The 21,325-nt window shown below is 44.3% G+C and overlaps 1 pseudogene; it reads right to left on the reverse strand.

The window, feature by feature from the left end:
• Nucleotides 1–1,780: 1,780 nt before the first annotated feature.
• Nucleotides 1,781–21,325, reverse strand: part of LOC108925547 (plasma membrane calcium-transporting ATPase 2-like) — a 68,406-nt pseudogene continuing 48,861 nt past the window's right edge.

Consider the following 21,325-nt stretch of genomic DNA (forward strand, 5'->3'; position numbering starts at 1 on the left):
AACTGGGGAAAAAAAAAATGTTTTAAATGAAAAATGGATAAGAATATATATATGTAATTTCACATGTTTACTGATGTGAAAGTGTATGTGCTCCAGTGAGACACTTTGCAGTTTGTGGATAACAGTTGGAAAGCATGACTATTGCATGGTGATAGATTAGCAGAGACAGGGCTCTTTATTTACAGTTCTTCTGTCAATTTTAAAATATATATACGATATATATAACAAGATGGACCGGCAGCAGTCATGCCCAGAATACATGCATCTGTCCGATTGTTCTTCATGTCACAAAATGCAAAATCGCTCGGTACATATACATAGAACCAATAAGAGGTAGATTCCCAAGAGGCGATAAGTTTACAAAATGATCAACAAGCTGGAATTTTTCTGGAGTTTAGACCTCTGGCATCATATTAAGGGATGTGCAGATGTTACAGAAATACATTTTCCTTACGTATCTTGACATCAGTTCACTAATTGTAAATGTGGTCTTAAATGTACTGTAAAGGTGACTGTATGTGCTGTTTTTTTTTTTTTTTTTTGCATCGGTGGGGTAATTGTTGAGGTGCAGTGCCTTCGTTCATCTCGACTCATGCAAGCGCGCACGGTGAGCATTCCTTATGACGGGCCGCACATTTTCTATTTCCAGAAAAATACATGATTTAACTAATAGCATTTATTTCAAAGCTGATTTTTAATGATGTACAGATGGTTTCAAAGTGTCACTCAAAGTTGTTTGACAATATAACAAAAATAAGAAAAATCTGAACATTGGATAAAGACATTTGAGCGAGATTGACAAAGAGAAGACAAGTCCAGCAATTCATCCTTTTTTTCTCCCTGTTTAAATGGATCGCTGGTTCACTCGATCCCGTCGGGCAACATAAAAACGTGTTATTCCTCTCCTGGGACTGCTCTTAAAAGCTGACAAACAAACCTGCTCACAAGCCAAGGCATTGGGTTTAGGAACAGAAAACAGGACTGATTTGACTTGCAAATTTAGTGTAATTCTCCACTCTTTCTCGCTGACACGGCCGTTTATCGTTGTGCGTCTTGAGTCTTGGTGCAAACGCCATAGGTCTGCCTTCCGAGGTGATTCTCCTGAACTCCGTGAGCTGAAATGCACAAAAGTGGTCACGGCCCACGACGACGCTCTTGAGATATGTAGTGACTGCAGGAAGACAAGCTGGGGTCAGACCCATACAGTAGCACATCAAATTTTACATCAAAAAGAGTTTCATTCATATCCAGAAAGTGCATTTTTTTTTTTTTACTCAGTTAACGACATTCCATTATGATTTTTTTCCAGTGAAACTGAAATCTAAAAAAATAGATAAATAATAAAATACTCAACACAATGAATCACAAGATTTAAACACAACTTTTGATTTCCATACATAAAGGCTAATAATAATTTAGGTTTTTGTTTTTTTTGTTTTTTTTTTTTTTTTTGCATGTGTTTCTATTATAAATCCATTGTAGGCTTTGAAAGTTACATATAATTTAATAAATAATAGTGATCTTAAACAAGCAGTATTTATTTAGTAAACATTTCAGTAAAATCACTCTTGAACGGCACTCAAAACCCAACTCCGGATTTTGAGGCTAATCTCAATGTTTGTAAAGCACTGAGTAAAAAATAAACATGTAAATAAATGAACAAACAAAATCAAAAGAAGCAAAAGAAATAAATAGAAGCTTTACATTGCTATCTGCAAATAATGAAAGCCACTGAAAATTGATTCTGACAATGAAGTAATATTAAAATGTCACATTAATTAATATATCCCATTATAATTGGCTTCTTTATCATCTATGAATATCTACAGTAGCAGGCAATTTCAGTACACATTTTTTAATAAAACACCTACACTCCCAATGTTACAAAGGTATGCGACACCTTGAGCCATTCCAGCTACATCTGCGGCACGTTGCCGTGCCCCTAAACACCTACACCTGGAAGTACCTACAGGTCTGTAAACAAACGACATCCTCTTCCGGACAAAGGTTAAAGGTTAAAGTAGTAACAACTGCGGAAGCAGAAACAAGGCAACATGCCAAGAACTGATGAAGATAAACTCTTTATGGAACTCATTATTTTCAGCAATGTCATTTGTAAATGTCTCTTCTCCGACTGATGCGAATCCATTGAGAAAGTCGAGCCCTGCAACTTTAATACACTTTTCAGTGTATTAATTAAATAAATTACTGCAGTGAAGCCCATGCCACACGAGACCCTCCGAAACTAACAGACAACGGAAAAGTTGGATAAGCTGCCTTTAAACGTGCAGTCCAGGGTACTTCCCACTGAAACAAACTAAAATATTTAAATCCTAACTAAACTCTAACACAATTAAAGAAAACATGGTAATGTACATTCATGCATGAGCAGTAATGAGAATACATCTCTTATTCGTACAGTCATTTTATTCCCGGGAAGAAGGGTACGGCTGGGTTAATCAGCTTTCACATCGCTCCGCCACAATTCCGTCGCTCCCCTCCATCCGCACAAAAAAGTCATCTGTGAAGGATTGCTCCAGCCCAACCTTCATACGTGTCTGACACGCTCGTTGGCTTGGTCACACGCACACGCGTGCAGTTTATTTTTGCTATGGCGGCTAGGGCTAGAGGGAGGTCTCTAAGCTGTGGAGGGGGCTGCCGGGGCTGGAGGAGGCCAGAGAGCGGCTGGTGTCGATGGTCAGGTAGATACCCACTGTCCAAGGGGTTGATTTCTTGTTGGGCAACGACAGCTGGCTGGAGCTGTGTCGCAGCGTCAGATCCTCTTCCCCGGCGAGGTATCAACCAGGGAGATGCTTGGCTGGGAGTCGGGTGTTCTGAAGTCGGGGTGGGTCATAAAACTGTGGATGGACGTCCTCGACTCTGGCTTCTCCAGGCCGTCATATAGAGAGCTGCGGAATGCATTTACGACGCGTATCTGCAGGAAATAAAAACATGACACGTTTAGAAACGGAGGACGACAAAACTAGACCGTGAGGCTGGGAAGAGAGAGAGAGAGAGAGAGAGAGAGAGAGAGAGAGAGAGAGGGTTTTTGGCAAAGGTGATGCAGAAAAGGGTCCATAGTCATAAGATCCACACAATATTTAATCATTGTGCGAGGAAGCACTGGGCTTTGGTGAGGAGTATAAACTGAAGTTAAATAAAACAAAAGCAAAAAGAACTCTCGATAGGCAACAAAAGACACCACAGGCATCACCGACATTGTAGGCCTAATAATAAGGTCCAACTTGGTGAATACCTAGAGACAAGCCATGTTAGCAAGAATGCCAGAAGATGTAAAACCCATGCATGCCGAGAGATTCCTGAGCTAAGTGAGTAAGTTGGAGGAAAAAATGAGATTTCACACTCATTGAAAATATTTGGAGGGAGGAAACAAGATTGTCCACCAAGACTCTGCATGAGAACAGTGTGGAACACAGAAGATGGGATGCGTGAGGAAACTGGAGTTTGAAAGCCATCTAAAAACTCACAAATACAATGGCGGTGGACTACAAGCTAAAAAAAAAAATGAACACACAAAACAACACACCGGACAAGTATCTTGAAGGGGCTTTGCACTGAAAAAACGTGACTTGATATGTGGTCTCCAGCTGCTAGATCTGCTGGCTGACGGCAAACACGATGTCTTCGGCGCAAATTGTAATCCAGAGTGGAAGTCGTGGTCAAAGGAATTCCAGATTTGAGAAGGTGTACAGCAGAAGAACAAACATCAGCATTTTGTACGGGGAGTGACCACATGTCAAATCGTGATTTTCATTTGGTGGCCCTTGCTGGACAAGATGCTGTAAGGTCACACCACTGATGAACACAGAAACACAGACGGTGGATCAATGAAGCCTGGAGGTGTCCTTCCAACAAACCCCTCGAACACTCAAGTATTGCCCATTTACCTGGTTTGTGTTTTACAAAACTTGAACCGCTGTGTGACTAAGATCGAGAACCATGTGTGTAAGACCAATGCCAGATAATGCAACTCTCAACAACTTCCAAATTCATGCGAGTACCAACTGGCTAATGGCCATTATCAAGGTCAAATTTTAGATCTTAAGCATAAGATAGCAGTTGTTTTCAATAAATTGTGCCTTTTGATCTTGTGGTTTGGAATATGTTATGTCGCTGCTGCGTTAACCGCATCACATCGGTAACCGAATAAATATATGACTTAAATGTTGTCCCAAAGGACGCAAGGTAATCTGAGCACAGGACTGCACAAATGAGTAAAGCTGAAAATGCAATTGCTACAGATGACCAAAACTGTCAAGACGAATTACACAGATCTAGCCGGCCGCACGCACAGGTGTGGTCAGCGCTAGACAGAATGGACCGATGACTAAGTATGTGAAGCAGAAGACATGGTGGACTGCCACAGACCCCTGTGGTTCTGTTTTACACAGTACAAATGAAACAGAGGACAGGTGTTCAAGTGTCCTGCTCTCCTCCTGGATCTTCTTGGCTGTCTGAGGAGCACAGTCCTTGGCTTTTCCCCTGGAAATGAGACTATGCTTTATCAGTGAAAAACACCTTGACTCTACCGCCACAAGCCACGACTGGCGAAACCTCCGTGGAGTCTAAGTGATGCATGGACCGCTGGTGTTGGCGTTTACTTGAATGTTTACCCAGCCTGGTGAGGGTGTTGCTGGGAGACTGAGAGAAAATGGAAGGACTCACAACCTGAGATTCAAGGTGCAGCCGATACTTTTTAATCCAGAGCTCTTCAACGCTCTGGGGGGGGGAGGGTTAACACATTCAGCACTCAGACAAAACCGAGCTTTCCCTGGGGGAGCCGAACGCCAAACACACGGGTGGGATCATGGACAACCATGTGCTGAAACACACGCACACACAAACAAACAATTAGCTGTAATAGAGATGCCACCGATCTCAGTCTTAGGTGTTTGCCAACAACTAACTGATTCAAAGTTGGGCCAGGCTGTGACACCCATAAATAAAGAGGAAAGTGTATTTAGGTACATCCTCTGTTAACGGACACGAAGGCAGCGGTATGCAAACTATGCCTTCTGTGAGGACGAGAAGAGCGTGACACTAAAAGAGTTTATCCTCCGTGGTGGAGGTCTGCGGTCTCAAGGACAGGGGGCATCCCTGGTGCACACTCGGAGAGCTCTGACTCACGGCCAGCGGGGGCAGCGGCGGGGCTACCAGGGGAGGAAACGGCATTGGACAAGGACACATGACTCGGGCTAGACACATGGACTACATCCTGGCTCTGGCTGGCTGTGGACGACTGGCGACTCAGGACCCCCTGAAAGGAGGTGCTGCTCTTGAAGGAGTTCATGACTTCCATCTGCAACGGAGGACAGAGCGAGACAGGTGGCTCAGATGGGATGACACCACGCTCTCACTCTTTTTAAGAGTCAAACACCAGTACCACTCATGACCAGTCAAAAACCAGTCAAGGCCATGGAACTAAGTTGGTAGGGAGACCTTGTGCGGTCTAAGCTCTGAATAACATACAGTAGGAACATGGAGATGGTTTTCTGTTTCAACAGTACTGAGCAAACAACTTCATGTGAAATATCAGCTTGACAGTCCACATCAATCCTCAAGGTGTTCTTCCAGAACCTGACGCTGCAAAATATTGCGAGATCGATGGGACGGCTCGGTCCGTGGGTCTTCGCATGTCCCCTCTGGACGCTTCTGCCGGCAGTGGGACTTTACTCGACAGCAGAGAGCAGAGTGGAGCAGGATACATAGTACATAAGTGCCTGTGCCTATCGCCTAGCATGTAAACAGTGATAAACGGTTCGTTCAACTTTCTTGCACTTCACGAATCAGACTAGTGGCTCGTAAGAACACAGTTATGTGAAAATAATTGCATAGAACAAGGAACAGACTTTCTGTAAACAAAAGAACAACAGACAAAACAAGTGATTTTCTCTAAAAAGAGGAACCGCTGCATCCCCCGTACAGGCAGCTGAAAAAAACAGCAGAACATACGCCAGCATGTATGGGTGTGAGGGTTGTGAACGAAGACTGCACGTGTTTTTCACGAAGCTGTCGTTACCTGAGTCTGAATCCTGTTCAGACCACGGAACCAAAGAATTTGCCCTCTGCGTAACTCTCTCTCGGCATGATCTATCTCCTCATTGTCTTCATTCAAGTCCTCCTCAGGCACCTCTTCCTTGTAAGTAAGGCGGCCTGCTCCTTTAAGAAACTTTAGTCTACTGGTGGGAATCGTCGCTATTATCTGATATAGGGAGACAAATGCAATTATTATGGTACATCAGTAGACACAATGAGTCAAGAAGAACCTCGGAGGTGCACTGCATTTATTAGATTTACCACGCAGGAGGTGGTAGGGTTAGACACAACGGCAAAAACACCTGGGACTGATACTATAGGGAGTGAGAACTAACCTGTCCCCAGACTAGCTCGCTCATGCCCAAGAAGATGCACCACATCCACTTATCCAGCTCCAGAGGCATGCAGCTGAAGGGTTTACCTCCAAACTGCACAATCACAATCTGGGGGTAGAAGAAGCGAACGGTGACAAGTCGATTCTCCGCAAGAACATTCCATTTTGGACAGAAGCTAAGACCTGGCACACGTCTACTTTACGGCTACCACTTAAGGATCCCTCTAGAAGCATTTTCTTTCGGGGTGATGACTGGGTTGTACTACCTGAATACCAAATGTTCCCAGCACAATGGAACAGAAGATGGGATTCCTGAAGATGCCATCGGAAAACATTTCGTTCCCCGTGGATCTTGCGCGCGTTGATCTCGTTGAAGAGCTTGCATCATGACGAAGGTGTTGAAGATGATAGTGTAATGCTCTGAGGGTGGGGAATGGAGCGGTGCATTCCTTCCACTGTCAATATTAAACATTTCTTCACCTAAGATGCAGAGTGGCAGCGTAGAATGACACTTTCAGATCACAGTCTGCCGTTCAGTCGAGAACTTCACTGACACTCTGATTGTCTTTTGCAAAGTGAGTCAAAAAGTATGCGCAGTACTAACAAATGCAAATTATTGCACATACTTTTTCACTCATCACCGTACACATACAGCAGTAGAGAGAAGTTTGGTGTTTCACTTATCATTTGCTAAGTAGGAAGGCGGGTACCATGCATGCAAGATCGCCATCATGCTAAGAAAACTTGTTCTGAAATTTCAGAGACCTACGGAGGAATCGGCAAAACCGTTACCCATTAGTTGTGAAGAAATTAAACATTTACATGTGTTCGTTTAGCTGATTCTTTCCTCCAAAGCAACTTGTAATGTCAATCTACTTAGAAGTATTCACCATTTAAACAGCTGGGTAATTTTTACTACAGCGGTTTATGGTAAGTACTTTGCTCAAGGGTACTACAGCTGAAAACATATATAAATTAGCTCAGTCCATATCTCAGTCATATAAGTCAGTGATATCTCTTCCTGAGTCTTGAAATGCTTACCCACAAAGAGAAGGGTGAAGATGATGGTGAGCTGATAGATAGCGTGGCCCAGGATGTTCTTCATCATGGTGGTAGAAATGAGTGGCTTGTTTCGGCCGTATGGTTTCCTCATCAGCAGAGACTCCGTAGGCGGTTCAGTGGCCAGGGCCAGCGACGCAAAAGTGTCCCATGATCAGTTCACCCACAGCATCTGAACTGCTTTCAGTGGGGATCCTGGAGCAATGCATGGAAGATACAGGTCAAAAACAGAAAATAGCAAAAAGTACAGGTTTTTCTACAAAAAAAAAATTAATAAATAAATAAAAAATCAGCTGCCGGTCTCAGATGGGGCTGTATATTCCTGATCGGCTGGAAAGAACCGTACATGAAATTTAATAAACCGAGCAGGGTATGAATTTCAGCTTCTGAAGACTTTTACAATAATGCCAAAATATTTGCTTGGAAAAACCACAAGGATATAGAGCAGTATCACAAACAATTGAAGAAAACTCAAGCCCTGTCACAGAAGTCAGTCCAGGTTCTTAAATTTAAATATTTAAAAAAAAAACTCTTTCTTTACTTTGTCATTACATAGGAAACTTTTATGTAGTATATACCGCAAAGCAAATGCACACGTTTCAAGTATAATTTCTGGTGTGTGCCCACAGATCAGTGAAACCTGGGCTAAATGAGCTCGAACCCCACTCACTGGCATGGATGTTAACACACACCTGTGTGATGCAGGCCCCAGTGAAAGCCACAATCACAGCCACCACATTAAACCGTCAGCTGGAACTGCAGGAACTTGGAGATGCTGTCGTACACATTCCTTCCCCACATCACAGCCTTCACGATGCTGGAAAAGGTTGTCGTCGGTCAGGATGATGTCAGAGGCCTCCTTGGCTACGTCGGTCCCAGCAATACCCTGTCCGGTGGATTGCAATGAAAGGAGTGCTTTAAACCTTGCTAAACTCAATAACTTGATCAATCAATGCAGGATACCTGGTAGTGTAGCGAGCATTTATAGCTGTTGCTTTTGAACCTAAAGGTGCAGATTCAATCCCATCTCCAGCTATAGCACATTTTAATTATTTAGCAGAGGCTTTTCTCCAAAGCAACTTCCAATGAACTCTATGTAGTGTTATCAGCCCACACACCTTATTCACCACGGTGACTTACACTGCTAGATACACTACTTACAATGGGTCACTCAATCCATACATCAGTGGAACCACACTCTCTCTCTCATTCACCACACTATGGGTAACCTGAACAGCATGTCTTTGGAGTGTGGGAGGAAACCAGAGCACCCAAATGAAACCCATCCAGATACAGGGAGAACACGCAAACTCCACACAGACAGAGTGAGGATCAAACCCCATGTCCTCTTGCACCACCCAGGCGCCACAAGGCAGCACGGTACTCGCTGTGCCAACATCCCGCCTAGACTTGAGCAACGTACTTATTGTCAGTGACTTTAATAAAAAAATTACGCAGCCATATGAACGGGTAAATAATCGTAGGCACCTTAACATTCTGAGCTGCTTCGTTGAAAAGCCCCAGTTAAATGAAAAAATGTAATTATTCAACTGAAGTCTGCAGGCAGAATGCTAATATGTGTTTTTAACCAAGCTAATATGTGGAAATAGTGCACAACATAGTCAGATTAAGCTTGTTTACTACAAACTGAGTTACAGAGAGTACATTCGGGGTTGTGAGAAGGTCTACCATTTCTGCTCATGTGTTCTGTGTATCACGATTGGTTTGCATACTGGCCTGAGTAAACCCTTGAGAGACCTTTCCCATGAGATGACTGCATCCTTTGCAGTTTCACCAGAGACTGAAGGGAGAAGAACAGCAACGAGCAATTTCCCTCCTATAGAACGAGCGCAATGCTGCTGATTTGGTCTGAGCTGCATCGGACACGAAAGCATGCCGCTGTACGAGATTTATTTTAGAGACGTATGATGATGAATTTATTATTTTTAGTATGACTCATTCAGCTGAGGATTTTTGCTTCCAAATGGCATAGTTATGTAATAAAACCAAGTGCAGCTTGCGACATGCTGAGGACGACCCTCGGAATGGGTGCATACCCAACGCGAACAGTAAGGGGAGCTCCAGTTCTTTCCTGTTCACGAAGAGATGGGCTTTACATGTGTTACGAGAGCACGGGCAGAGGGATGATTTCATTGTGTAGGCCAGCCTTACGAATAACATAGTGGTGCTTAAAATGGAGTGGCGTGGGCCTCTGGTTGCATATGTCAACTGGAGAACGTGGGAAGCAGCCAGATAATCACAGTAATCTGACAGGTGACGGGCAAATCTCTGCTGTCTAAAATAAGAAAAGAGTACGGGATGATGTAACTGTTGATGGCCTATAACTTGGACCAGTTTTATGATAATGTTTATAAAGGGACTCGGGACCTGCAAGTCCTCAGCACTAGATAGGTGCCACCTGGCTCCGATGCGGTGGAACGACCTCCCAGTGTCACTCAGAACTGCTGAATCCCTGTCTACATTTAAGAACGGTCTTAAAACTCACCTCTACCAGGATCTCTTAAGTTCATGTAACGTGTAAATGTTCATGCTCTATAACTTTGAGATCTTAACTGCTGAATATGGACAAACTTCTCCCAGTTCATCCAAAATGGATATTTGCCCAGGTGTACTCAGTTTACACTTGTATTTGAGGTAACAGGTGGCACTATGACAAGGGTTCAGTAAATCTACGTGCAACCTTGACTCGACTGTCGGATCACTCTGGAGGACAAGACGCGAGGAGCAGGGGCCCAGATCTTACCATCGCAAAGCCGACGTCGGCTTTCTTCAAAGCCGGACCATCGTTGGTACCGTCACCGGTCACGGCCACCACCTGCCTCTGATCGACCAGTGTGCTGTCAATGATGCCTGCAGGCAAGGGCACATTGTTTTCAGATCTTCCGCACACACCTACAACACACATCTGCTCCACGGCCACCGTAACCAATGGGTCTGCGCACGTTGACATCTCCTGAAATCCTCAGAAATCCCAAAATTCGCAAGCTCCGCCCCAAGAGCTGAGGTAAACTCTGGTAAACCCCCCCCGATGAGCCATACCCTTCACCAAAGTGTGCTTGTCTGTCGGAGAAGACCTTGCCAGCACTCTCAGCCTGGGCCAGATTTTGTCGATGCGCTCCTGTTCTACCTGTGGAGGAAACCACGCGGTGAAGAGCCTGAGCCAATACTGAGCATCGCTTAGCGCTGTAAGGGAACCGATGTGTACGACAAACAAAATGTGATGAAACTAAACCAAATATTACATTTGTACAATCCCAAAATTGTTATCATTAAAGACAAGCACACATACGAAACATCAAAAACATTAGCGCGACATTTTAGCAATTACAAATCTGAACAGGATCCAAATAACACAATGTAACAGAAATTTTATTATGCCAATTTTTTTTTTTTTTTTGCATTTTCCATTCAGTTTTGTTAGATGAAACACACTTTTGGTGTTAGTTGGTGCTACCTGTCAGTTTTTGGAAAAATATTCCACATTCTTGAAATGAGCAAATTTGGCGAATTTTGGCACCCGGTTCCAAGCACCGAACATTCCAGTGCCTTTAAGGATCTGATGCTTTCTGGAATGTTTTGGTACTTTCTACAATCTTCCAGTGGGTGTAAAATACCAAACTAAATCTGACACTGTAGAAGAACTAGTAATATTTTTGTAATCAGTAAATTTAAACAAATCACACTCAATGCAAAGATCGACATAACTAAGAACTAAGAACTTTGAAAAAAAATCTTTTGCGTAATTAGTCGATGATTCCATTCGTAAATAACATAACACAACGTTGTTAAATCATACATAATGTTACTGTTCACATATTATGCAATATACACATCATGTTTATTATTTGTTGTGAGCCGAAACATCAGTACCATTTTGAAATGATGTTAATCAACGATTACAAATAGAAAGTTATGATTAAAAAAAAAAAATAAAAAAAACACCTTTTTGCAGTTGGGGGGGGGAATAAACAAAGTTACTGAACACATGCAGTGCATGAATAGCTGTGAGTGTCAGTAATGTCGAGGGAAAAATGCAAATGAATGTTGTCAGAGCGCAGAACGGCATCATACACACCTCACCCTTGACGTTACGGATTCTCCTGTTGAACTCTTTCCCGTCGATGCACAGGAAGTCTTCCCCAGGGTGTATGATGCCGCACTTGATGGCGATGGCGCGTGCTGTGTTGATGTTGTCCCCCGTCACCATGCGCACCGTGATGCCTGCTCTCTGGCACTTCCGGATGGCTTCAGGCACCTGCGGGACAGGAAGATATCCCCAAAAAATCTGCATTTGTGCGTTTTACAGCGATTGCGCTCGTCTCCGCTCGACCGTTCACGGAACGGATTCCAAGCTAAAACAGACAACACGCTCCCAAAATGTCATTCACGACGTGAGACACTTGTCAGTATCCTTCTCTCGTGCGCCTTTCTGACATTTGTTTCCATGGCAACCGTTTCTGGTAATTACAGGACAGTTGTGGGAAGCATCAACATTGAATAGAAGCGCTCGGTATTGTTCCGCCAGGGAGCGGGATCACCAGCGTTCCTTGTGCTCCCCGTTGGTGGGTGGTTTATCAATAAAACATCGCACATGATTCACTGCGTTGTTGTAGGAACTTTCTGCATGTTGACAGCTACAGAGACAGTGGCCTCAGACGCCGAGGGAGACTGGAGAGGAAACAAAGCGATAAGACGGGCTGACTGAATAATGCAGACAAGCCTCTAATTGCCTTATTGGTGCCGACGAGCTGCTGGGGACAAGCTGTCAAGCATCCAGCTTTTCGGAGACTTGCCGCGATGCCAAAGTGGGACCGAATTCATCGCTCCCCTTTTAGCCTCATTGCTTTTTCGTTTTATTCTTGAAATTCCTCTGCCTTTGGAGCTCGCGCTCTTATAACTACATGCGTGTATTCCACGACCAGTGTAAACTTGCATTACGAGCCTTTGAGGGCCTTTAACTAATGGGTCTTCAGTTTGTGCCTCTTGTTTCGTTCACACTTCCGCACGATACGATAATCCCGGATACAAGCGCTTTGTTCGGCTGTGCTTAGTAGCGTTCCCTGACTTCACGTTTTTCTGACAATTAATTAGGACTCTAACAAGATTTCCACGTGATTTTGTTTCTAAAAAAAAAAAACCTCTATTTCCATGATATCAACAGTGTGTAATGACACTGCTAAGAAAAGCAGCAGATGCCTTGAAATCCAACAGATCTTTGGTCAAATATCATACACCTGTCTGTGTGAGTCTTGGAATATTTCTTCATATTCCCACTTTATCCTCAAAAACATTCAGAAGGTTGGAAGATGATTTCTATGAGTTTATTTATTTATTTATTTATTTTAATGAAATATCGCAAAATTCAAAAATGAAATTCTCATTAAGCTAATGAGACAGAAAGAGCTTGGAGGACCGGACCTCGGGTCTAACCGGATCTTCAATGCCAACCACGCAGATGGCCGTCAGGTCCGTGACAATGTTGTTTTCTTCATCCCAGTCTGGCTCAGAGTCGGCAGAGAAGTCGCGGTACGCCACGCAGATGGTCCTCAGTCCGTCACAGGCCATGGGCTCAATAACCTTCTTCACCATTTCATCTCGGTCCCGAGGCCGGAAGACTCGTGGCTCACCTGCCCCATTCAGGATGTGTGAGCACCTGAACGGGCACAGGGAGGTGTCATCCACATGATAATTCCAGAAACATCCTGCAACTCAAAAACAGTAGTTAGCACTGCAGCAAAAGGACAATGTTTTCTAATCCAGCAGTGGCATCTCATCTAAAAGAGGCTGCAGAATCTATGGTTGGTAAGAACATAAACTTTTAAGGAAAAATTGCCAGTTCAGGTCTCAAAATAGCCCGGTGTGTGGCGGATGTGGGGTTCGAGTCCTGCTTGGGGTGCCTTGCGACGGACTGGTGTCCCGTTCCAGGGTGTGTCCCCTCCCCCTTCGGCCTTGTGCCCTGTGTTGCCAGTAAAGGCTCTGGCTTGCTGCGACCCAGCTTGGGACAAGCAGTTGTTTGACATTGGTTGCTTGGTTGGTCTCAAAAGAGGTCTTTGCTCCTCAGCCAGGGCACCAGTGCACTTTCAAACTGCAGTTGTGTACACTCGTGGATTAAAATGCTGCCATAAATGGCACTTAACATCTTAAGGCAGGGTCGCGGTGATCCAGAGACTGTCCCAGAAGAACAAGGGGCAGGGTAAGCAGGGTACTCCCGAGACGGGCAGAGTTCGTTGCAGCGTAACCGCGCGCACTCATCCGCAGTCACACGCTAGGGGCGATCTCTAATTGTCGACCCACCTCAAACACGCATCTTTTGGAGGGAACCGTGCAAATGTGGGACAACATGGAAGCTCCACACAGGCCGACTCGGGATTGAACCCGCGTCCGATCACGCAGCCTAGGCACTGAGGCACCTGCGCTACCCGCCGTGCTTCAGCGCTGCCCTCGGATGTGCCGCATAAACAGATGACGGTAATAATCAGCAGCTGTGGTTGAGCAATTCTGTACTCTGGAACACTCAGTCAGTCCTCTTTAGGGATGGACTTACTTCTTGAGCATGATCTCAGAGGCTCCCTTGCTGTACAACCTGAAGCCACCACCGGCCAGTTTGATCACCGTGCTCATGGACTTCCTCACAGAGTTGAAGGTGTACACCTTGTACAGCTTGTCCTCTGGGATCAAATTGCGGACCGGCTGGTAGTCTTGCTTCAGGTCCAGGACAAAGCCCAGGAGGGCGCATTCGGTCTTGTTGCCCACCTGCTTTGGGAGACCCCCTTCCTTGTCGGGAGGCTGGGGCGACAAACAGAGGGGACACAATGCATCACAGACTTTTGCAGAACTAACTTCTCTGGGAGGAAACCGACATTATTATTTATTATTACATTTACTATTATATACATTATTATTACATACATTATTTTCCCTACAGTTCATGATCACGGCAAGATTCCAATCTGGGAGGGTTAATATGCTAAGCAGCACTTGTTCTCAGGGACAAATAAGAAAAAACCCACCGCAGTCCATTCAGGTGACATATCTTTTATTTTGCACGCTCTACAGGCGGTCCCAGACTTACGACGGGGTTACGTTAGACGAAACCCATCATGAGTTGAAAATATCGTAAGTCGAACATGCATTTAATACACACCTCTGCGTGGCTGACTGGGAGATGCGGATCGCTGCCGCCGCCCAGAATCGCGAGAGAGTATCGCTCCGCATATCGCTTACCCGGGAAAAAATTCTAAGTTCAAAATTAGAAGTACGGTTTCCACTGAAGGTCTATCACCAGCTCTCCATCGTAAAGTGAAAAAAAATCGTAAGTCGAACAATCGTAAGTCGAGGAGCATCCGTACTATGGTAAGAATACACACAAATGGTGTCTAATTTAGTTTTTTTTTCACTTTACTCCAAACCTTACTACTGCGTGACATCGCCTTCCTTTTTCAAAGCACAAAGGATTCGCTTGAAGCCCTTGAAATACCTTCTTTTCAATGCAACTATAACTATATGTATTACCAAACCGAACTCAGTGACATATTTTTTGGGAGGTAAAGGGATACATGTTAGCTTTTGACAGAGCTGTCCTTCACTTGAAATCCATAATTCCTGCAAACAATGTGAAAAAAGTGCAGAGCAGTCAAGCACGGATGTGCGTAGAAACACACATGGAGCCGGAATGCATATCTGCAGCTGATATATGAGCGTGGACCATCTCAGTCCGTTATTCTCCCTTCACATAGGCTCTGTCCATCATAATAACGGAAACTCTCACACTGCTCGTGCATTTATCACATTCATTTCGGTATTTCCGGGATGTCAGTTTTAGATTTTCATTTTTCTTTCATATTTCAAATCCCATTTAAATCCATTTCAGCCATCCACTCATCCATTTACTTTACAAAACTGGAAAAGAAACACATCGGGGGGAATACTTGTTTAATTTTAATGCCTGGAGTCATCTGCATTTTGATAGAAAGACTGATGCAAGTCTGAAATCATAGACAGAATCAAGTCAAAAATGTACCTTTGGTGCCCTATCTATAGGGTTTTTTTTATTATTAATTTCCATAATATATTTACATGCACAGTTTTAAAAATGATAATTTCATAGTTGTTATCTATATACACTGTCATATATGTTTTGCTTCTTTACTTAGTTGTTCCTGAATGCATGTTGTCATTTGAAAAGCACTTCACGTAAATGAAAAAGGTCTTTATACATTAACTTCAAAAACGAAAGAGACTGAGAAAATCAACTGTGGCGGGCTTTAAATTTATGGTAAATAAGTTATTTATGAGCGTCACAAAAAAAAAAGGCACAAAATGATTTTGGATCGCCAGAAGTACCTGCGGAGGTACACCTCGGATCTTGATAAGTGCTGGTGAGCCTACATCAGCTCCTCCAGTATCTACAGAAAAAGGTGCGCTTCCAGAATTTTCTGTCCTTTACATCTGGGGACCGGGAGCCAAATGTTGTTCGTAGCTTCCTCCGGCGAGATGCATTGCAATACGTTCACATTTGTTTTCAGCAACCTGCTTAATTGCAGCGTGCGCAGAAAATGTGGCGTGAACATGCTTTGCTTCTTCAAAAGAAGAAATTTGTTAAAACAAAATTTACCCCAAAAAAAAAAAAAAAAAAACAAAAAAAAATCAGTGGGGAAAGGTCTCACATGTTTAAATTGGGCTTATGGTGCACACAGGGTTAACAACTGTTGGAACATTGTGTGAGTGAGTAACTCTTTTTTTTTTTTTTACAAACACACGAGCACACACATGCATGGACGCGCACACACACACCTGTCTGAGGTCCGCTCTCCAAAATAAGAGGAGACAGCACCGGGGATTACATAAATGGCAGCTCAAAACATTAATGGGTCAGGAGAGAACCCTGGGCAAATTGTCAGGAAAGAAATCAAACATTACTTGAGAAGGTTTCAGAAGGCAATTTCATCTCCCACATCCCAGACGCAAGGAGAGCGCAGGCATGGGCTTAATTTAAATGAATAAAAAAATGAAAAAGGACACCTTACCACGCTTCAAGCATGCATATTGATTTGTTCTTTCAGACTGCTAATGCAAAATGATTTTACAGGACTCGTTGATGCTACCAGAAATGAGAAGTCGCAAGGGGAATAAGTCAGACTTATTCGGTCTAATCACCAACCTCAAATGAGATGTTGAGGATACTCTTCACCTAACCCATGACGCATTCTTTATAAATCCCAGCAGTCAGTGGAACGGTATTGCAAAGTAAACTTCACGACAGTCCTCATCAGATTCTCAGAGCTACACTTTTACTATGTTTTAATCAAATAGCAAAGTACGTCGCTCTCTGTGACAAGTTACGTAGTGTTATTAAAATTCATTTATGTGATACCTTTGTCTAAGGTGACTTACAGTGTTGCATAATTAACATTATGATGATTTAACCAAATTATAAAGCAGGGTATTCTTACTGGAGGAGGCGCAGGGGTCTGGGGGTCTGGGGGGTGCGGCCTGTGCCTGCTTTCTGGCGGGTCTGGGGTTCGAGTCCCACCTGGGGTGCCTTGTGACAGACTGGTGTCCCATCCTGGGTGTGTCCCCTCCCCCTCCAGCCTTGTGCCCTGTGTTGCCAGGTTAGGCGCTGGCTTGCTGCAACCCTGCTCGGGACAAGTGGTTTGTGAGTGTGTGTGTGTGTGTGTGTGTGTGTGTACGTGTGTGAGCGAGTATTCTTACTGTGTCAATTCAGGACAAGCACACTGTTCGAGGGTATTATAGCAGAAGTGAGTTTTGAACTAGGGACCTTTAAATTGCAAAAGCACAGTGGCACAGCGAGAAGTGCTCCTGTCTCAAAGCACCTGGGTGGTGCGAGAGGATGTGGGTTTAATCCTGCCCAGTCTGTGTAGAGTCTGCATGTTCTCCTGTATCTGGATGGGTTTCATTTGGGTGCTCTGGTTTCCTCCCACACTCCAAAGACATGCTGTTCAGGTTTACCCCATAGTGTGTGAATGACAGAGAGAGTGTTCCAGTGATGTATGGATGAATGGACCCAGTGTAAGTCGTGTATCTAGCAGTGTAAGTCACCACGGCGAATAAGGTGTACGAGCTGATAACACTACGTAGAGTTCATTGGAAGTTACTTTGGAGAAAAGTGTCTGCTAAATAGATAGATGTAAGATGACAGTTCTGATCATTATTCTGTCTCTGCCCTACATATGAATTACAGTAAGCACTTGTCATGCTTTGTAAACATCATCATTTTGGTGCATATTAGAAACTGCCTGTATATTCCACCTAAGCACTGCAGAACCTCAAAATGCAGCAAATATTCTCACTCTGTGTCGCTGAGGTTGGCCACTGCGCTTCCAGGAAAATTCAAGTTAGAAGAAAGCCCAGAGGACCCGCTCAAGGGATTGCACTTGTCATTCCGCGTTGCATATGGCTATTTGTGCCTGGGGCCATTCAGTGGCAAGATAGACAGTTTGCTGGTACATGGTCCTCATCCTGTCCAGCAATGTTTTTAACTGCTAATCTGCAGCTGTGTCCTTTGGCTCCGTCTCCGGTTGTGTCTCTGCCAAGGTTTCTCACTTGCGATGACTTCACATGGATTTGGGACAGGTTTTCCATTTTCCCACTTATACTTTTTTATTGCATCCTGGAGTTTATCACTGGTGGGGGGGGGGTCTTTGACTTGTGCGTGTTGTTAGAGACACATTTCTTCATCTTCACGGTTGTCTTGCTGAAGCTCCAAAAAACTGGTGCCAGGTAGGACCTCTGCCATACTCAGCTGGAGTCGTGAGCCCTGGATGTTTCTGACTGACATCTTGTGCTAAATCTGTCGACTCTAATACCTTGGGTCATAACATCGGACAAGGGCGTTATCATCCACTGAAGAAGGCCTCTGATATGCTGTTTGTGCCTTTGGCCGAAAATTTGGAGAAGTGTTTGTTGAGCCATGATTTCTTGGGAAATTGTCAATTATCATGGGTAGGTTCATCAAGATCAGCATTAGAAATCAATTGCCAGTTTTCTGATATTGTTGTCACCCCACCAGAAACCTGCCAGATTCTGCCTATAGAACCTTCTCTTCGTCTGGTCTGCCAAACCACTGCTTCTGTAACAGTGTGCAGGGCAACGTATTTTCAGGGCTGATCTGGACCAAAGTTCATCTGCATCTGCATCATAACCAGCCGAATTGCCATGGTTCTCTGGGGCAAGCCATTTTGCCATACTGCCAGCTGAAAGTAATCCAGATACAGCTTCTATGACTCATGGGGCCCAGTGCCATTGCAGGTTTTCACTCACCAACTGAGCCTGGACTACTTTTTTTGGCTTCCAGCAATATATCCAGAACAAAAGCACTATCCAAAGGACTTGATTACCTACTATGAAACCATGCAGATACCTTTGTCTCAGTGCGATATCATGAACTCTCTTTGCTTTAGAACGTATGACAGAAAAGGCAGTTTTCTAAGCATCCCATGAGGCATGGGGATTACACAGACCTGTCACGTCCCGTTGAGAAATTACATGCCATCTTGGACCTTTGTGGACCAACCGGGTTTCATTTGATGAGTCTCTTCCCTTTCTTAACCGCTGGCACTTCTTCTTTTGTTTTTTGTCGAGTTGCCCATCCTACCAGTCAAGGTTGAAACCTTGAATGCCAGTAAGTTACAAATATATATGAAAACCTCTCAAAATGACATTTCTAAAACAAAAACGCTATTTAAAACAATTATTTATACCTCTGGTCTATCCTAACCATTACTGCAACTTAGCAGTAATTTAACAAAACACCTTTCTTTTCAGCATAAGATTCACAGAAGGAGGGAAGAAAAAACACGGAAATGGAATTGTAACCATCTCGGTCTGCTGTAAGTGGATATAAACGTGAGACAGAAAACCGACAGAGGTCAGCACTAAACATTTTGGTTCTACTGCTAAAAAACTGGCGTGCGCAAATGAACCCGCACACCAAACCAAGTAGCGCTACCAAACCCACTTCTGCAACTAGAACGAACAGTTTTTGCGACTCAAAATATGCACAATTAAATCATATTTAAATAATTCATTTTGCACTGCATCGTTTCAATGTTATCTTCAAAAGTAGCTTGTTAAGGACAAGGAACTTGGGTTTGGGGCGAAGCTGCTTTGCTCAGCTGAACAGGAGAGCATACACGTCGTTACTAAGTAAATTTGTTGACTTCAGATTCCAGGCTTTCCGAAAGCATTCTCAATACACACCACACACACACACACACACACACACATTTTCAGAACCGCTTGTCCCCATACGGGGTCACAAGGGAACCGGAGCCTAACCCGGCAACACAGGGCGTAAGGCCGGAGGGGGAGGAGACACACCAAGGACGGGACGCCAGTCCATCACAAGGCACCCCAAGTGGGGCTTGAACCCCAGACCCACCGAAGAGCAGGACTGTGGTCCAACCCACTGCGCCACCGCACCCCCGCATTCTCAATATTTTACGCAAAATGAATTTATAGAACTATAGTTTACGTAGTTTATAGTGCTAGAAATATGTTAACGATGACGATTTATTTTGTTTGTATGGGATTGCAGCTCGCTGCGCCCCCGCTGGGTGAGATCACACTAGAGGGTGTTGCTCTTGAGACAAGGGAAGCTTGATATATGAAGCATTAAATACTCCATACAATGCTGGTAAATGCTGACAGGTTAGTGATAGAAACCGCAGAGGAGCTAAAGGCTCGTGTGGAAGAAGCAGACAGACACCTTCGATGTCCCCCACGTGCACTGCAGCGCACGGAAGAGCCGAGGAGCAGCTGCCCTCTCGACGGTCAACGCGCACGCTGCCATGGTGCAGCATATGGCGGGGAGCGGCCTGGCAGGCACACTTCCTTTTCAGCTCGCTGTCATCGCAACCAAATCTGTTCCTTGACGCACCCTCTCCTGCATTCCTGGAGCTGCGGGCCGTCCCAGGCTCTGACTGCGTCCCCAGAAAGGTCGTTTCCGCATTAACTCTTTAATTTGCCTCCGGTGCAGACGGGAGAACTGAGAGGTGCCCACCTGGGAAGTCTGGGAGCGATCGACGGCGCTCTGCTGACAACACAGGGTCCACAATAAAAGGGGGCCACCTGCTTTCAAAAGGGAGACTAAAGGTTGTCATCGTGTCACTTCAGAGGAGCCCTGCGACATCTAGTGTCACGGCTGTGGAGCCTGCTATTTATACCCCGGTGACTCAGTCCTTTTTTGTGGCTTCAATAAAGTGCATCATCAAAAATAAAATGGATTTCCTACGGCACCGTACAACGGCGCACGTCACTCATGTGTAGAAAACCATCGCTTTTGTCTCGTGTCCGGTCGCATCAACCGGTTGCCGTGAGATTTTGCTTAATGGTGTTATTTTTTAGGTGTGAAAATTGAACTTAAATCTATCTTTCCGTCGCATATGTTTTAAAGATGCCTTTCATGTAGACGTTCATAAGTTACTTAAGTGTCACAAAGGTAACGTAACAGAGTCATGTCATATTGTAAAATAGGGTGCGGTGAAAATCGTATTTTGCGGGATGGTTTACGTTCTTCGGAAGGAAGCAACGTGTCAAACTTTGCTGTTAACGTGTGGAGGAAATCAGGTTCGTTTCACGGATGAACGTGGACCCTCAATGTTCACTTGCATGAGGCGCATGCGTGCAAAACATGCCGTCGCTTTGATTGGCATGTAAATGAAGCCTGATTCTCATAGGTTTTTAAGGTGACTTTGGCAGGATGAGCAATTTAGTCAATTAAGTTGATTTAACAGTTCGGTGAGAATCGTCTGCATGATTCAATGTATCTAATAATTCCCATTACTTGGTAAATTAGTCAGCTTCCTTCTGCTTGTCCTCTTTCGGTTCTAAGTG

This window comes from Scleropages formosus, chromosome 1, assembly GCF_900964775.1.
Source record: "Scleropages formosus chromosome 1, fSclFor1.1, whole genome shotgun sequence".
Taxonomy (NCBI): Eukaryota; Metazoa; Chordata; class Actinopteri; order Osteoglossiformes; family Osteoglossidae; genus Scleropages; species Scleropages formosus.